The 15,538-nt window shown below is 42.6% G+C and overlaps 1 protein-coding gene across 5 annotated transcripts in view; it reads left to right on the forward strand.

Annotated features, from left to right (window-relative positions):
- Positions 1-15,538, forward strand: part of GTPBP1 (GTP binding protein 1) — a 127,468-nt gene that overhangs the window by 56,382 nt on the left and 55,548 nt on the right. The gene's annotated exons all lie outside the window — the stretch shown is intronic.

Below are 15,538 nucleotides of genomic sequence, written 5' to 3' on the forward strand. Positions count from 1 at the left end.
AGATGAGGTCGATGAGTCGCACCAAGCCGGGAACCAAACGGAGAACAAAGAGCTCCACGAACCAAGAAGAAGAAGCCACCACTCGCAGCTCGAGCCAAGCAACCAGCTCAACTCTCTTCCAAACAAAGCAGCTCGAAGCAAAAAGCTCTCCCAAGCCAAGCAGAAGCCGAAGCTCACTGAACCACCAAAGCAGAAAGCCTTCAAAAAGCCTCCTTCCGAGCCAGGCCACAGCCGAAGCTCTCCCGAGCCAAGCAGGACCCGACGGCCTGCTGAACAAACGACTCGGCAGAAGCAAAAAGCTTTCGAAAGCCTCAACCCTAACCCAAGCCAAACAGGAACCGACGGCATGCTGAACGACCACTCAACCCAAAGAAAGGATCTCCTCTTATCCTTCTCTGCCCCCTCCCCAGCGCCCGTGGTGACTCATCCCCCCCCCCCCCCCCGTGCTCGTACAACCGCAGGTGGGAGGGAGTTGTTTACATACCGTGATTCAGGACGGGAGGGCTCTTCTTCCTCTTCGCAGAAGAGGGGGAGGGACGTCTCCATTGTTCGCTCCCTAACTATTAAATCGATTTCTAAACGTTTAAACAATGGAAGGTGAGCTATCTCGGGAACAAGCACTTATCGACATAGCTGACTAAAGGAACCTGTATGTTGTGTGCAATCGAATTCCAAATTCGTAACAATATCATTGTAAAACCAAGGTGACTATTTGAGTTGAAGGGTTTCTTAGTTAATTCAAATTGCTTGCACTTCTTTTGTGTTGTTTAAGATGGTTACTTTCATTCTGTGCTCAATTTTTTAATATTAAGACTCATTGCTGTGGAAACTGTTAACAGTAAGATTAGCTTTACTTTGTACCCTCATTTGTCATTTCTGTGAATTTAGGAACCTGAGTAATGATTTTAAATTGCAGGAAAACAAGCATGTTATTAAATTGGTTGTTTTGAAATTCACCTCAGTAGTTTATCTGTTAATAGTGAATTATTATATTGCAGTAAGAGTTCAATATTTTGTAGCTGGTTCACAATCATGATTCTTTGAAGAAACAAACAATCCTTGACTTATTTTGACATCCTGTTGGTCCAAATTTTCACTTATTTTTCATAAAATAAAGTGAAACTGTAGACAGTGTTATTTGAGTAAAAGCTTTTTTAAAAATGCACCAGATTTAAGGAAATGCGGTCAAATTTCTTTAAAATTTTTTTTTATGCTGGAGCAACAACAACAACCACAGTGACCACACAAAGCAACAACAAAACAACAATTATGTGTTGTAAAAGATCCCTTTTTCATATGCTTCACTTCATTTTACATCCTTATTAAGGTTCACAGATGGACATGTAATATGCTTGTGAAATACAACATGCTGTCTTTTGATAAAACCTGTCTGAATTAACCAGTAGGCATACTTAGTACTCCTGAATTTTAAGATGTTGATGGTTGCTTTATGAACTTTATACTAATTGCCATTATAGTTGTACTAATTATCCTAATTGCCACTTGAATAATAATCGATCCCCCAATCCACACTTTTACATTTGTTGTGATTATACTGCATTTAAATGGGTGCCAATCTTCTATATGAATAATAAAAACTACTGAGGAGAATTTGCGGAGAATCATTTATAAAAGTAGAATTAATCTGGTGGTATTACTGTACACCACTACAATTTGCTCACATTTTGTGAAACTGAGAATTATTTGAGAATATATGCAACGCATCCAACTCGTAAATAAATTTCCATAAAACAAGTTTTAGGTGACTCAATTTGGATGCTGATTATGTTGGTGATTTTAAGTTTTAAGTGCAACTGATCCTGTTTCTGAGCAATGTCTTGGTATAAAGGTAAAACTTACCAATCGCTAAGCATTTCAACATGACCATTGTGGGGAACAAAAAAAGTCTAATTTGCATGGGTTTATTTTCTTTTTCTTCTTTTTACCCCATGGGGTGGAAGACCCCACGGAGTCTAAGTGCCGCTCGCGTTCTCTCTTTTCTTGTGTACAGTTCATTTGAATGTCTATTTCTCCATTATTCGTGAACAGAATTCGATGAAAATTGACAGGCATATACTAGACACATGTGCAGGCATTAACTGAGCCCAAAGTGCTATTCTGGCCCTTTCGGCCTATTTTCTTTAAATTATTATTTCAATTGTTTTTTTTTTAATGCGCTGGGCGATGCCCAATGCAAAATTAAGTCGCAATTGATGATATGAAAGTAGCTTCACTCTTGTGAGGTGTTCTGGGTTCTTTTTCTGATGCGATGAAAATCTTACCAAATTTCAAAACTATCTGTCGTCCGTGCTATCGCTCACCTGAGAGCTGTACGAATGAACTCCCACGGGGTATGTTCGCAATTTGAACTTGTTTTGATTGTAACTGAAAATCTTTTACTGAAAAAGTTACTCAAAAATGCCTGCAACCACCAAGTTTCTTTTTCAACTTTGAGCTGTTTCTATGTGGAAGTGGAGAGGTATTTTTGCCATTGGGCTGACAGGATAGTGCAGAGGCAATGTCTACTTCTTTTGAGTTGCCTGGACTTGGTTTGATTTTTGCCTACAAAGAAGGATATGCCGACAATCTGTTGTGCCGAAGCTTTGCGGGCATGGTGTTCCACCACAGAGTACAGTACAGTTTCATCGGACAGTTAACTAGATGTCTATTCTGTTAACATTTGGACATGAAAGACTCCGCACTATAATTTTTGAAAGGAGTTGGGCATCTGTGTGCCAATACCAATGCAATTTTGGAATTCCTGTCTTAGCTATAACCACAGTATGATTTATTGGATTGCTGTTTTTTATTCACAATATAATATAGTAAAATTAAGACCTTTCAAAACTTGCAATAAAGACCACTTTGTGAGGGAGGTGTAAAATTGAGACCGGTTTGATAAAGAACATGTGAGTGATATTTAGGATGTAATGAATAATTTAGAAGTAAATTTCTTCTGGTTTTAGATGGAGTTGCTCCTTTGAAACAGGTATGGATTGATTACGAGTGAGCTTTAAAAAATGATTTATAAAATAATTGTTAATGTTATTCAGAAGTTTTAAACAAGGTGGAAATAGAGATGAATATTGTCTATTAATTACGAAGATTACTAACATTATGTTTGTGTTGATACTGGTGAAGTTTAAGTGGAGGCTATGTATTTTAATATGTTAAATTTTAATTCATATTTTAAGTGTTGTACAGTACTAAAAAGAGCATAATTTAAAAGCAGATATTATTATTATTATTATTATTATTATTATGAGCTGACAAATGCAATTCAGAAGAAAATGGAAGATTTGAAAAACACCGACTGTATGTATAGCTATGACTTGTAAATGTTGCTGTAACAAACTTTTCTTTCACATGATGTTTTTGATTCTCCTCTGTCTCTCACTGGCTATTCTTTTCACTGCTTTGACAAGCCCTAGAGGCCCTTTGACACTGTCCTAGAGGTGGAGTTGCTGTGTATGTCAAGAACTCCATTGCTCATTGTCCATTGTCCTTATAATCCTGCCAAGCCTTCTAAAATACCTACTGGCTGTATTTATCTCTCCGCAACCACATAATGTTTGAATGTGTTGCATACTGTTCACCCAATAATGATGACTCTCCGTATACATATATTTCCTTTCACATGAATTAACTTGTAAGCACCCATCCCATCTCTGTTTATGATTTGTGGTGACATGAACTGTCTCTATGCCAGCTGGATGCGTATTGGATCAGCAACAACCAGCCATGGCATTGCAGCAAAAGCCTTCCATGATTCTGTAGGTTTGACCCAATCTGTAAATCTTCCAATCCGGATTTCTCCTACTGGTACATCATCCTTCCTTGGACCTAGTAATGACTAATTTTCCATAATGTCTCTTGGTCCTCATCTGCCCCTTTTGGTTCCTCTGATCACTTTCTTGTCATGGTTCATATCTCTGACTATTATAAGGAAGCAACCTCAAAAACACAGAACATGGCTGTTCACACAGGGCAACTGGTAAAGACTTCAATCTGCCCTCTCTCTTCAATCTGCCTTCATCAATCCAAGTCTTTCCTTGGAAAATCAGAGCTACTCACTGTCTACAAGGCCTTTGTCTGTATCTCAGTGGAGTGCTGCTCTCCCATATTGACTGGCACCCCAGCATCACATCTTTGTCTCTACATTCACTGGAATCTAAAGCTCTCAACATTATTGGAATCTCCTAAAATGAAACTGAAGCACAAGTTCTGTTGTTTTCCCATCACAAGCAAATCAGTGGTGCGTTGTCTCCCACCTCTTCTCTGATATTACTCCCTTTGCTCTGTCCTTTGATCCTAATCCACAGTTGCTCCAGGATGCACATTTTCCTTCAGTAACCCTCTCTGAGTTAAACATCCAAAATCTAAGTTGACTTCACACCTCAGCTCCTTTGTTCCTCTGTGGAACCACTTTCCTGAGGCTGTTCTTTCCCACTCTTCCCTCAACTTCCCTCAACTTCCCTCAATGGCCTACAAGCAGGCAGTGCACCACGACTTCACGTCATCCCCAATCTTGACCCATGTTTTTATTACCACCCCATTGACCCTTCCTCACCCAACCCTCTTACTTGCTGATTTCAGTGTGTTTCTTTCTCTGCCTCTTTCTCTGCCTCTTTCTCTGCCTCTGTCTCTGCCTCTGTCTCTGCCTCTGTCTCTGCCTCTGTCTCTGCCTCTGTCTCTGCCTCTGCCTCTGCCTCTGCCTCTGCCTCTGCCTCTGCCTCTGCCTCTGTCTCTGCCTCTGTCTCTGCCTCTGTCTCTGCCTCTGTCTCTGCCTCTGCCTCTGCCTCTGTCTCTGTCTCTGCCTCTGTCTCTGCCTCTGTCTCTGCCTCTGCCTCTGTCTCTGTCTCTGCCTCTGCCTCTGTCTCTGCCTCTGTCTCTGCCTCTGTCTCTGCCTCTGTCTCTGCCTCTGTCTCTGCCTCTGTCTCTGCCTCTGTCTCTGCCTCTGCCTCTGTCTCTGCCTCTGCCTCTGCCTCTGCCTCTGCCTCTGCCTCTGTCTCTGCCTCTGTCTCTGCCTCTGTCTCTGCCTCTGTCTCTGCCTCTGTCTCTGCCTCTGCCTCTGCCTCTGCCTCTGTCTCTGCCTCTGTCTCTGCCTCTGTCTCTGCCTCTGTCTCTGCCTCTGCCTCTGCCTCTGCCTCTGTCTCTGCCTCTGTCTCTGCCTCTGTCTCTGCCTCTGTCTCTGCCTCTGTCTCTGCCTCTGTCTCTGCCTCTGTCTCTGCCTCTGTCTCTGCCTCTGTCTCTGCCTCTGCCTCTGTCTCTGCCTCTGTCTCTGCCTCTGTCTCTGCCTCTGTCTCTGCCTCTGTCTCTGCCTCTGTCTCTGCCTCTGTCTCTGCCTCTGTCTCTGCCTCTGTCTCTGCCTCTGTCTCTGCCTCTGCCTCTGTCTCTGCCTCTGTCTCTGCCTCTGTCTCTGCCTCTGTCTCTGCCTCTGTCTCTGCCTCTGTCTCTGCCTCTGTCTCTGCCTCTGTCTCTGCCTCTGTCTCTTTCTTTCCCCCCCTCCCTTTTCCTTTCCTATTTGTGTATTACCTTTATGGTTGTGCTCAATTGGTGCCCTGCTACCCCACTATCAATTTAACCTTGCTCTTCCATGTGCTGTGCTCTTGCAGGGAAGATAAAACAGTATTTTTTTAATGTATCGAGAAATATCAAGATGACAGTAAGAAATTGTGTGAAGTATTTAAATCCATGTATTTTGGTGAGGAAAAAAGAAAGTTTGAGTATCAAATTTGGAGGGTTATGATGTAAATATTACATACAAGTTTTATTTGGCTGATACTTTTTATGATCTGAAAAGGTTGCCTCCAATTTGGAATCAGACAGGCCACCCTCTTCTGCGAAGTGTACATACAAGTCTTTCATTGAACAGTTCTATGTCAGTAAAGAGGTGGAATTACAAAGCTTCTCATCACAATCTGGACCAGTCAGTTCTTTAAAAAAAAAACTTGTTCTGCGATGCACCATACTCTTTACAGAGTATTAATGCTGCAGAAGCAGTTTCTCAAGAAGGGTTATGCTGATTGGTTTTCTGCTGCCTGCCCAGCAATCGGTTGTTGCACAAATTTGGAATTTCTTCAGGGTGCTGGCGATACCTTGACTACTTTTCATGAAAGAGAGCAAGGGGTCTGTAATGTCCACCAAATACTATCAGACAGGATGCCCAGTTTAATGTCCATCTGAGGGACTGCACACACACACTGATGAATCACCCTGACTGAAACACCGAGATGACAGTTTATAGCTGGGTTGGGATTCAAACCAAGGCTAGACAGCTTAGAGGTGAATGTGTGTCCCTCCAATCCATCTTGCCAGCCACTTCTTTACCCACACCGTTAATCAAAAATGGTGTAATTGTGGACGAGAATCCTTTTTTTATTTAAGGAGTTTAAAAAAAATAATTTGTAAGTCATTTTTTAAAAAGATAACACTGATGACATTGTTAAACCCCTTAACTATTTAAATGTATGCTTCAATTTATTCGGGTTGTGTTCCACAACTTTTTTTTTTAAAGAATGCAAGTGGTGTGCCTATACATAAGAATGATAGTTTTCATTGTGTTGTTAATTATCGACCTAAACTTCTATTCTTAGTACCTGTTGAAAGGTCCTAGAAAGAGTGATCTATGACTAGTTACTCCGGTATTTGGAATGGAAAGAATTTGTTGTCGAAATTCCGGTCTGGTTTTAGAAATAATTTATCAACAGCTACTTCTCTCCTGACATTGAAAATGTAGTTTGTAGTAATTTATTATTGTATGTGGATTCTGCTACTCCATTGATTTCTAGAAAAAAGTATTGCCAAAGTAGAGCACAAGATTTCCAGTGAGATTGATTTTGTGTGCTCTTGATTTGAGGACCACAGATTATTTCTTCATTTTGGTGAAACTGTGTGTGTTATATTTTGTCCACAATGTGAGCTTAATAATAATCGTAATCAAATCTTGTGTTCAATGTAGAGGCCAAATCTTGTAACCTCTGACCTCTGTTTATAGTCTCTGTGTACTACTAGACCAAAGTCTCAATGATGGAGAGATTAATTTATGTTTTATTACTCAGAAATCTATGGCAAAGTTGAAATATATCTGCAGATATTGTTTTTATTTACATGCAAAAAAACAACAAAATACTGAGTTCTGCTCTTATTCAACCACATTTTGATTATTTGGCAACCTTTTGGTCTTATTCTACATCTTTATGTATGATCTTGTATTCAGGTTTGCCAAAATCAAATTGCGACATTTATTTTAGGTAAGAATAGTGTGTATGTGGTTTACATTTAGCTGAAAGTGGATACTGTTTCTCATGTTCATTAACTTTGTTTAATCCACATGTTCAAAATACTACATAATTTATGCACTAATGATTTAAAACAAGATGTTCTCGGTCAAAACCATTTTTGCAATAATCGGCATTCCAATAATACAGAACTGCTTCCATGGGTGAAAGGGCTTATTATCATTCAAGTTTGTCACCAGCCAGCTTTGGAATTCTCTACCTGGGCAAAAAAGAATGCCAATACTCTCAAATTTCCATTTGAAACTTAAAAATAATAAAAAAAACGATACTTCAAAATCCTTATGATATTGTTGTAGTCGTCCGGTTGCCTGGTGCGAGTCCAGTGAGTGATATCAACACCACCATAGCGATCAGGTGGATCAGCAATCACGGGTTGGATTGTGGGCCTTTCCACTTCCACTACCGTACCAGTGGGATCGACAAACCAGCCAAGCACGATGTTAATTAAGCACCACCGTCTTGTCCAATGAGGCCAAACACACCTGTGATGAGTGGTGCTTTATACAGCAGCCAATTGATCCCCTCAACTGGCCTTTCCGCAATCAACAGTGAAGACCACAACAGCCAGAATTCACCCCCGAGACTAGGTGTATTTACTAATACAGTGGTTCCCAACCTTTTTTCTGTCATTTCCCCCTGCACCCAATTCAACTGGCCTTTCCGCAATCAACAGTGAAGACCACAACAGCCAGAATTCACCCCCGAGACTAGGTGTATTTACTAATACAGTGGTTCCCAACCTTTTTTCTGTCATTTCCCCCTGCACCCAATTCAACCATCCAGATTTCCCCCTTCATGTGTATGAGAAAAAGAACAGTTAAAACACACTGAGACTATTTACTAATTTATTTTTCAAATGCACTAACACAGCTAACATTAAATTGTATTGAATAAGAACACAGCATTTTAGTGTGACTTCTGGCATTGTTTGCCGTTCACGAGTCCTTCAATGTCTGGGGGAGTTATGGAGAGCGCACAGCGAAGATCCGCCTCCACCTCCAACTTGTTGCGTGCCTTTGTTTTGAGGTGTACCAGTGCCGAAAATCCTGTCTCACACAGGTAGGTGGAAGAAAACTGGACCAATATCCGCAGAGCATTGGTCGCAAGAAGCGGGTAGGTTCCTCGGACTTGGGTCCAAAACTCTTCCAGTTCCATATTCTGGAAGGCATCCTTCGCTGTAGAGTCGTTTTTCAAGTCCAGGAACTCTTCCTGCCACGCTTCTGGCACATCATCAACGTTCCTCTGAAATGGGTCTCTGATAAGCTTGTTCTCGTTGCTCTCGTTTGTGATCCCCGGGAAGTAATACTTGAATTCTTCCTCCAAGCCTTCGAGGTGTTGTTTGATATCCTCGGCTCTTGGATCAGGCAGACCATCCTCCATATCCTCCACACATTCGTTCAGAGCGAGGAATGAGGAAAAACTTCCACTCCCCGCTCTTTTCTTCCACAGTTCCAGTTTAGCCACGAAAGCTCTGATCTTGTCCGACTGAAAAAGAATGTTGGTCCCTTTGCCCTGCAGTTTCCTGTTGAGCTCGTTCAATGCACTGAAAATATCGGACAAGTAGGACAGCCGCACACGGAAAAACTCACCCTTCAACGCCTCCAGAAGCACAACATTCTCTTGGGCCCGAAGGAAGGCTACCACCTCATCAAACAATTCCAGGACTCGCTGCAACATGTTTCCCTTTGAGAGCCACCTCACCTGAGTATGAAACGGCAACGATTCGTGGTCGGCTTCCATGCCTTCACAGAGCCGACGGAACAGCCGAGTGTTCAGAGCGGAACCCTTGATAAAGTTGACGACTTTGATGACAGTCTCGAGATGCTGCTTGAAGTTCTTGGGGAGAGTTCTCGAAGCAAGCGCCTCTTTGTGGATCAGACAGTGTGTCGATTCCACTGCCGGATTCTTTTGCTTGACGAGCGTGACGAACCCCGATCGAGAGCCGAGCATGGCTGGGGCACCATCCGTGCACACCCCAACCAGAGACTCCCAGCTGATGTTGCTGTCTTCGAAAAAGTCATTGATAAGGTCCATCACATCTTGAGCTTTGGTCGTGGTCTGGAGAGGTTTGCAGAAGAGGAATTCTTCTGCAATTCCTTTTTCGGTGGTATAACGAACAAAGACCAACAGCTGGGACAGATTCGCAACATCTGTCGATTTCGTCGAGTTGAATCGAAAAAAACTGTGACCCTCGAACCTTCTGAACAACTTGGTTCTTGATGCTCTCAGCCATATCATTGATCCATGACCGAATGGTGTTGTTTGAAAGGGAAATCTGGGTCATCTTGTGGGCAGCCTCACCAAGGACCAAATTCATGCACTGCAGCATACAGGGCTTCACCAATGTTTCACCAATTGTGTGTGGTTTCTTCTCCCTCGCAATCTTGTACGAGACTTGTATGACGCTTTCACAATAGCGTCCGTTTGCTGACGAAACGTTCCAGTTGAGTCCAGTCTCATCTTCTTCAGATAATTTTGTTTCAGCTTGAAGTATTCACGATCCTTGTTCTGTAGTTCGGGATGGCATCCTTGAAGGTGTTGCTTCATCTGGAATGGCTTCATGCTACCATTCCCCAAGGTCTTTGTGCAGATGACACATTGTGGCAGATGTTCCCCGTTATTCACAACGAACGTAAAACCGAAGTCTATATATGCTTCTGAATATATCCGTTTTTCGACATGATCACTTGCGGACCTGAAAAGAACAAGAGAGATCATATTAAGACATGTAATAGAAAATAACAAACTAAAAATAGAAGAAAGAAAATAAAACATAAGAATGAAAGCGGGTAAAGTTCAGGAAACGGGTACTCCTGAGAAGAGAAGAACAGAAGGCTATTACTGGAAATTATTTTCTGATAATTTCTAGAATTTCCCCCTGAAACACCCAAATTTCCCCCCGGTTGGGAACCCGTGTACTAATAGGATAATGGCGCACGGAGAGGAAAACAAAAGGAAGCAATCGGTAACCATCAATGATGTAAACCCGTTAGCCCACAACTGACATACACGCTCATGAAATCAATGACGAATGGGACTCCTGAATTAACCTATGCCTGAAGGCCTCAGACACTCCTTGGTAGACAGACAAAAGTGCGAATGACAAGACAAAAGAGTGTTCCAGCAAACACGGCAGGGCTGGTGGAGATTGTGAGCCATGACCAGGAACAGAGTTCGCATCTGGCAAATCAGCTCTCTGGTCTGCGCGCTGTGATGCCTGAGAGGAGGTGGGGCCCGCTGGATGGGCGTGTGGCTTCGGCAAAGCACGAACAGTCTGAGCGGCCTTCTGTGCTTTGCTCCCTCGGCATCTCCTCCCCCTTTCTGAGTTGCCCCCACCTTTTATATCCTCGGAACCCTGCGTCACAAACGACTTGCCATGTCCTCGACATTCCCTATCATTGGCCACTGCTCGGCCAAGTGGGTGGAGTAAGCTCTCTGTTTGGCCTCACGCCAAAGCCCTGAGGTAAACCATGCCGTTTATGAAAGCTTTGCTACGTTTTCTACCAATACTTGTGCCTCAAGGCCTAGCGAATGCTAAAATAAGACATTTAGGAAAGATTACAGAGGACAGAATGGTAAAATAGGGGTCAAAAGGATTAATGATTTTGGATACAGACTTGGGGATTGGTCGACGTCGTCTAGACATAGAAGCGATGCATATGTAATATTACAATTAATTACTTTACTTTTATGCTGGACATTCATTCTGAGGAAATAACTGCCCGATTCTAAGCATAGCCATTTCCACAACAATATGTAGACCGAGTTAAATTTGTCATGTGCCATGATTTTCATTGATTTTCTATATTTTATGGTGCTTAATTTTTACCTCTGCCACCAAAGGTGTGTGGGGGTTATTTTTTCATCGCTGTTTGTTTGTCTGTCTGTCTCTGTGAACAGGATATCTTAAAAAGTTGTGGACTGATAGACAAAATTTGGTGGACAATTTGGGTGTGTGACAAGGATGGAATGATTAGATTTTCGTGAAGATCCGGATCTGAAAATTTTTTCAAATGATTTTTCTCCATTGAGTGATATGACAAAATGATACACAGATATCTCAAATACACAGACACGATATCTCAAAAAAATTTACCGATTCGGACAAAATTTGGTGGACGTGTTGGGTGTGTGACAAGGACAAATTGATTTGATTTTGGTGAAGATTTGGATCTGGATACGAGAAATTTAAAATTTTGGAAGTGATTCTCCACTTGATATGAGAGATGGTAAAAATTGATACCTGGCATGATATTTCAAAAAGTTGTGGACTGATTATGGCAAAACATGGTGGATGAGTTGGGTAGGTGACATGAACCAGCTGATTAGACTTTGAGAAGCGGTGCTGCCTCACAAAATGAAAACTGCAGGTGTATTCCGTGCCCCTCCCCCCTCCCAATAAATGATTGTAATGTGGTTCTATGTTGAAATTTTTTGAATAAATTCAAATCTAATATACCCAGAGAGGAGGTGGGCACAAATACGTTACTGGATCCAACACTGAAATGTCATGTCTTTTGCACTTAGTCCTTACAATCCAGGAATGCATATCCATCCAAAGCAAGGTTTTGCTTCTTCTGCTGTTTTTTTCCTTCAGTTTTGGCAAATTTTAAAAAAAAAATTCGAATTCCATTTCTGAAGTGTCCACGAGTATGATGATCAGATGGTGTTATGATGAACACATGAGATGCTCGGCATCGGGATGACGGGTTTATTAAGATGGCATTGCGTCTGGGACATCATTACGGTGTTACTTCTAGTACTAGGCTCAGCTTTTACAGTGGTGTATTATTCATCGTTTCATAAGAAGGAACTTAAAAAAATGCATTAAAAAAACGACGTAATGTCTGATCCCTGAGAACAAAAAATTAATTCATAATCTTTTTTTTGCGAATAAGTGTGCGAATTACTAAAATTAATGCTGGGTTTGTTTCTGGAATAAAATTTTAAATACTGTCGGACCCTGACATTCGCGGGGGATACGTTCCTGAAAAATGCCGTGAATGTTGAGGCATTGTTTTTAAAAATTATTATTATGATTGTTATTTTATACATGTTTGAGGCTCATGGAAGAGCGATGACTGAACAAATAAGGACACCTCACAACAAAGGGAACAGAGCAACAGTAGGGCGGAGGGAGAAAGTCCATGGAGATGGACAAACGAGGGACGCAGGTTACGATCAGGGTTAAGGGAGAACACAAAGGGTGGACAATATGGATACATAAGCAAAATTGTGTTTGAAAAGTTTGTGATTTTTGTCAAGGTCTGAGGAAAGGGGAGAGGCTGCTGCCTGCCTGTCTGTCAGAAGGATGAAAGATGTCATGGCATAGAGTGGAGTCATCAGCAAAGAGCTGGAGGATTTTCCAGAGTCAGTGCAATCACTGATGAAGATTAGGAATAATATGGGTCCGAAGGCACTGCCTTGCGGGTGCTCCAGCTTTGACGGAGAGGTGATGAAAGGGATCCGATGAGAGCCACACATTTTTACTCAAGTGGAGGAAGTCAGTAGTCCAAGAGTGGAGTTGGCCTGGATTCCATAGGTCGACAGTTTGGAATGCCAAGGAAGGATGCCAGACTGTATCAAGAGCTCAAGATATGTCCAGAGAGATCACCCTGATCTCATGTCTGATATTGAGGGCCTCCACCATTGTTGGGGGAGTAGAAGTCGCATGTCCAAGGTGGAGTGACCAGCTCTGAATCTGATTTGATCTGAGGTGAGGCTGTTGGAGAAAAGGAATGATTTTATGTCAACTGCAATGATGGATTGCATGACCTTGCTCATGATTGGAAGTATGCCAATTGGGCTATTGAGCTGGTCAATTGAGTTTTAAGAGGATCTATTTTTGCACCTTTTTATGTAATGCTGTGATGTTGGCTGATTTCCAAGCAGAAAGAAGATTACCTATGGTAAATGATAGGGTGAATAAGGCAGTGGGAGGAAGAGCAAGAGCAAGCAGAGCAGGTTTTTAGGACACATGAGCTGATGCCTTCCAGTCCAGTTGCAGAGTCAGAGTGGAGGGTTGCCAAAAACTTTTCCCCCTTTACAAGTGCAAAAGACACAATTCATGATCAATTGGATATGACTGCAAAGGATGGGTACATTGAGGGAGAGGTTATGGACACAGGATTTTGAAGCGAACACGGAATTAAGACATTCAGCCTTCTCACGAGCGGAACCTGTTGTGGTGCTATTTGAGGTAAGGGAGGGCTTGGAGGGGGAACATACACCAGAAACAGACTTAACTCGACACCACCAGGATTTGGAGGAAGGAGATAGGTTTGAGGAACATGAGATTTGAAAAATGTTGTGTTCTGGCTTTCCTGAGGTTAGACACACACCTGTTGCAGTCTATGTGGAATGATGTGAGGTCGCCTTCGGTCAGAAGGATTTGCCTTCCAGGAAGAGAATGCAAGTTGTTTTAAAGCAATAGACTCACCACAAGATTCAGAGAACCAAGAGCAGGAGGATGGGTAAGATAATTGAAGACGAGATGGGATGAATCTTTTGCATGGAGAGCCATTTTCTTTGGAAGAATTCCCAGCCTGAGTTGATATCAGTGGCAGTGGATATAGCCTCTCACCTTTCTCGGCTTCACGCTGTGGAAACCAAGGCATTTTGGATCATTGGTATCTCATGCGATAAGGCTGAGTTTTTGGGCCTCTCACTCTCTCACTGCAGGCAGGTCGGTGGTCTTTCTTTCTTCTACCGTCTCCTCTCCGGCCTCGCCCCTCTTGTTCTGTCTGCGATATGCCCACCCCCCCCCCATATTTTTCCGCAAGGCAATCAAGATCTGCCAGCAACCTCCTTCCGGTAAAACTACCAAAATCAAGAATCGCTGCTCATCTTCACTCTTTCATTCCTCTCTTTTCCTGCCTTTGGAACAAATTCCCACACTTTCAATCCCACTCTTCCCTCCAGGTCTTCAAAACAGCTGTTCATCACCACCTCTTATCCTCCCCCATCCAAAACCACAATCTTTTCTATCGCCACTAATCCACCCCAAACCCACCTCCTTCAAACTCCCTGCTTTCCAAATTTGTGCAACCGATTGCTGGGCAGGCAGCAGAAAACCAATCAGCATAACCCTTCTTGAGAAACTGCTTCTGCAGCATTAATACTCTGTAAAGAGTATGGTGCATCGCAGAACAAGTTTTTTTTTATTTTTTATTTTTTATTTTTTTTTTATTTTTATTTTTTTTAAAGAACTGACTGGTCGAGATAGTGATGAGAAGCTTTGTAATTCCACCTCTTTACTGACATAGAACTGTTCAATGAAAGACTTGTATGTACACTTCGCAGAAAGAGGGTGGCCTGTCTGATTCCAAATTGGAGGCAACCTTTTCAGATCATAAAAAGTATCAGCCAAATAAAACTTGTATGTAATATTTACATCATAACCCTCCAAATTTGATACTCAAACTTTCTTTTTTCCTCACCAAAATACATGGATGTCCCTGTCGTGTAAGGACCTGAAAGTCCCTGTGGTGTCCATCTTGTTTCTCCTGTGTACCCCGCCTGATCCCTTTCCCTCCCACAGATCTCCTCATGTCTCGTCTCTGTTCCCTGCTGTTTTTTCCTTCCCTCTCCCACTCCTCTTGTCTCTTGCTCCCCTTGTACATTCTGTTTGTTAGCTCTCATATAAGCCTTGACATTGTATTACAAAAAAGGAAGAAAAAAATACACCTGAAGAAAGGCACAGAGAAGAGGGGTGAAGAAATAAGAGGGTCAAAAGAGAAAAAATGGGTTGTTGAGACGTGCCCCAGAGAACATTTGGTCACATTAGCTGAGGCCCCCGAATCAGCTCTTTGCACACCCCTCCGGCTGCAGAACCCCGATCCTCTGGTGTCACTGCCGGAGCCTCATCCGACCTACGTGATGTTCTGCATGGCTCCGGGAAGGCTTGTTCAGCTTCAATATGAGGGGTTTGGAGTTCGGGAGGCAGTGTGGCCAAGCTTTTGTGCTGGAACCGTGTCATGATGAGGCAGTCACAGAGAAAGTGAACTGAGAAATGTGAAGAGGAAGAAGTGTTGTCTGAGGAAAGATGAGGTAAATGCATGTAAAATGACAAAGCCATGAGGTGGGAGGTGAGCAAGATGTGAAACTGCATTCTGGCAGACTGAAGCTGAGGGTGGGAAAATCTCGCTGGAGAACAGGCCCTTGAAATTGTGTGTGTGTGTGTGTGTGTGTGTGTGTGTGTGTGTGTGTGTGTGTGTGTGTGTGTGTGTGTGTGTGTG

The sequence above is a fragment of the Eptatretus burgeri genome, chromosome 1 (assembly GCF_056783735.1).
Source record: "Eptatretus burgeri isolate ZD-2024b chromosome 1, Ebu_testis_v1, whole genome shotgun sequence".
Taxonomy (NCBI): Eukaryota; Metazoa; Chordata; class Myxini; order Myxiniformes; family Myxinidae; genus Eptatretus; species Eptatretus burgeri.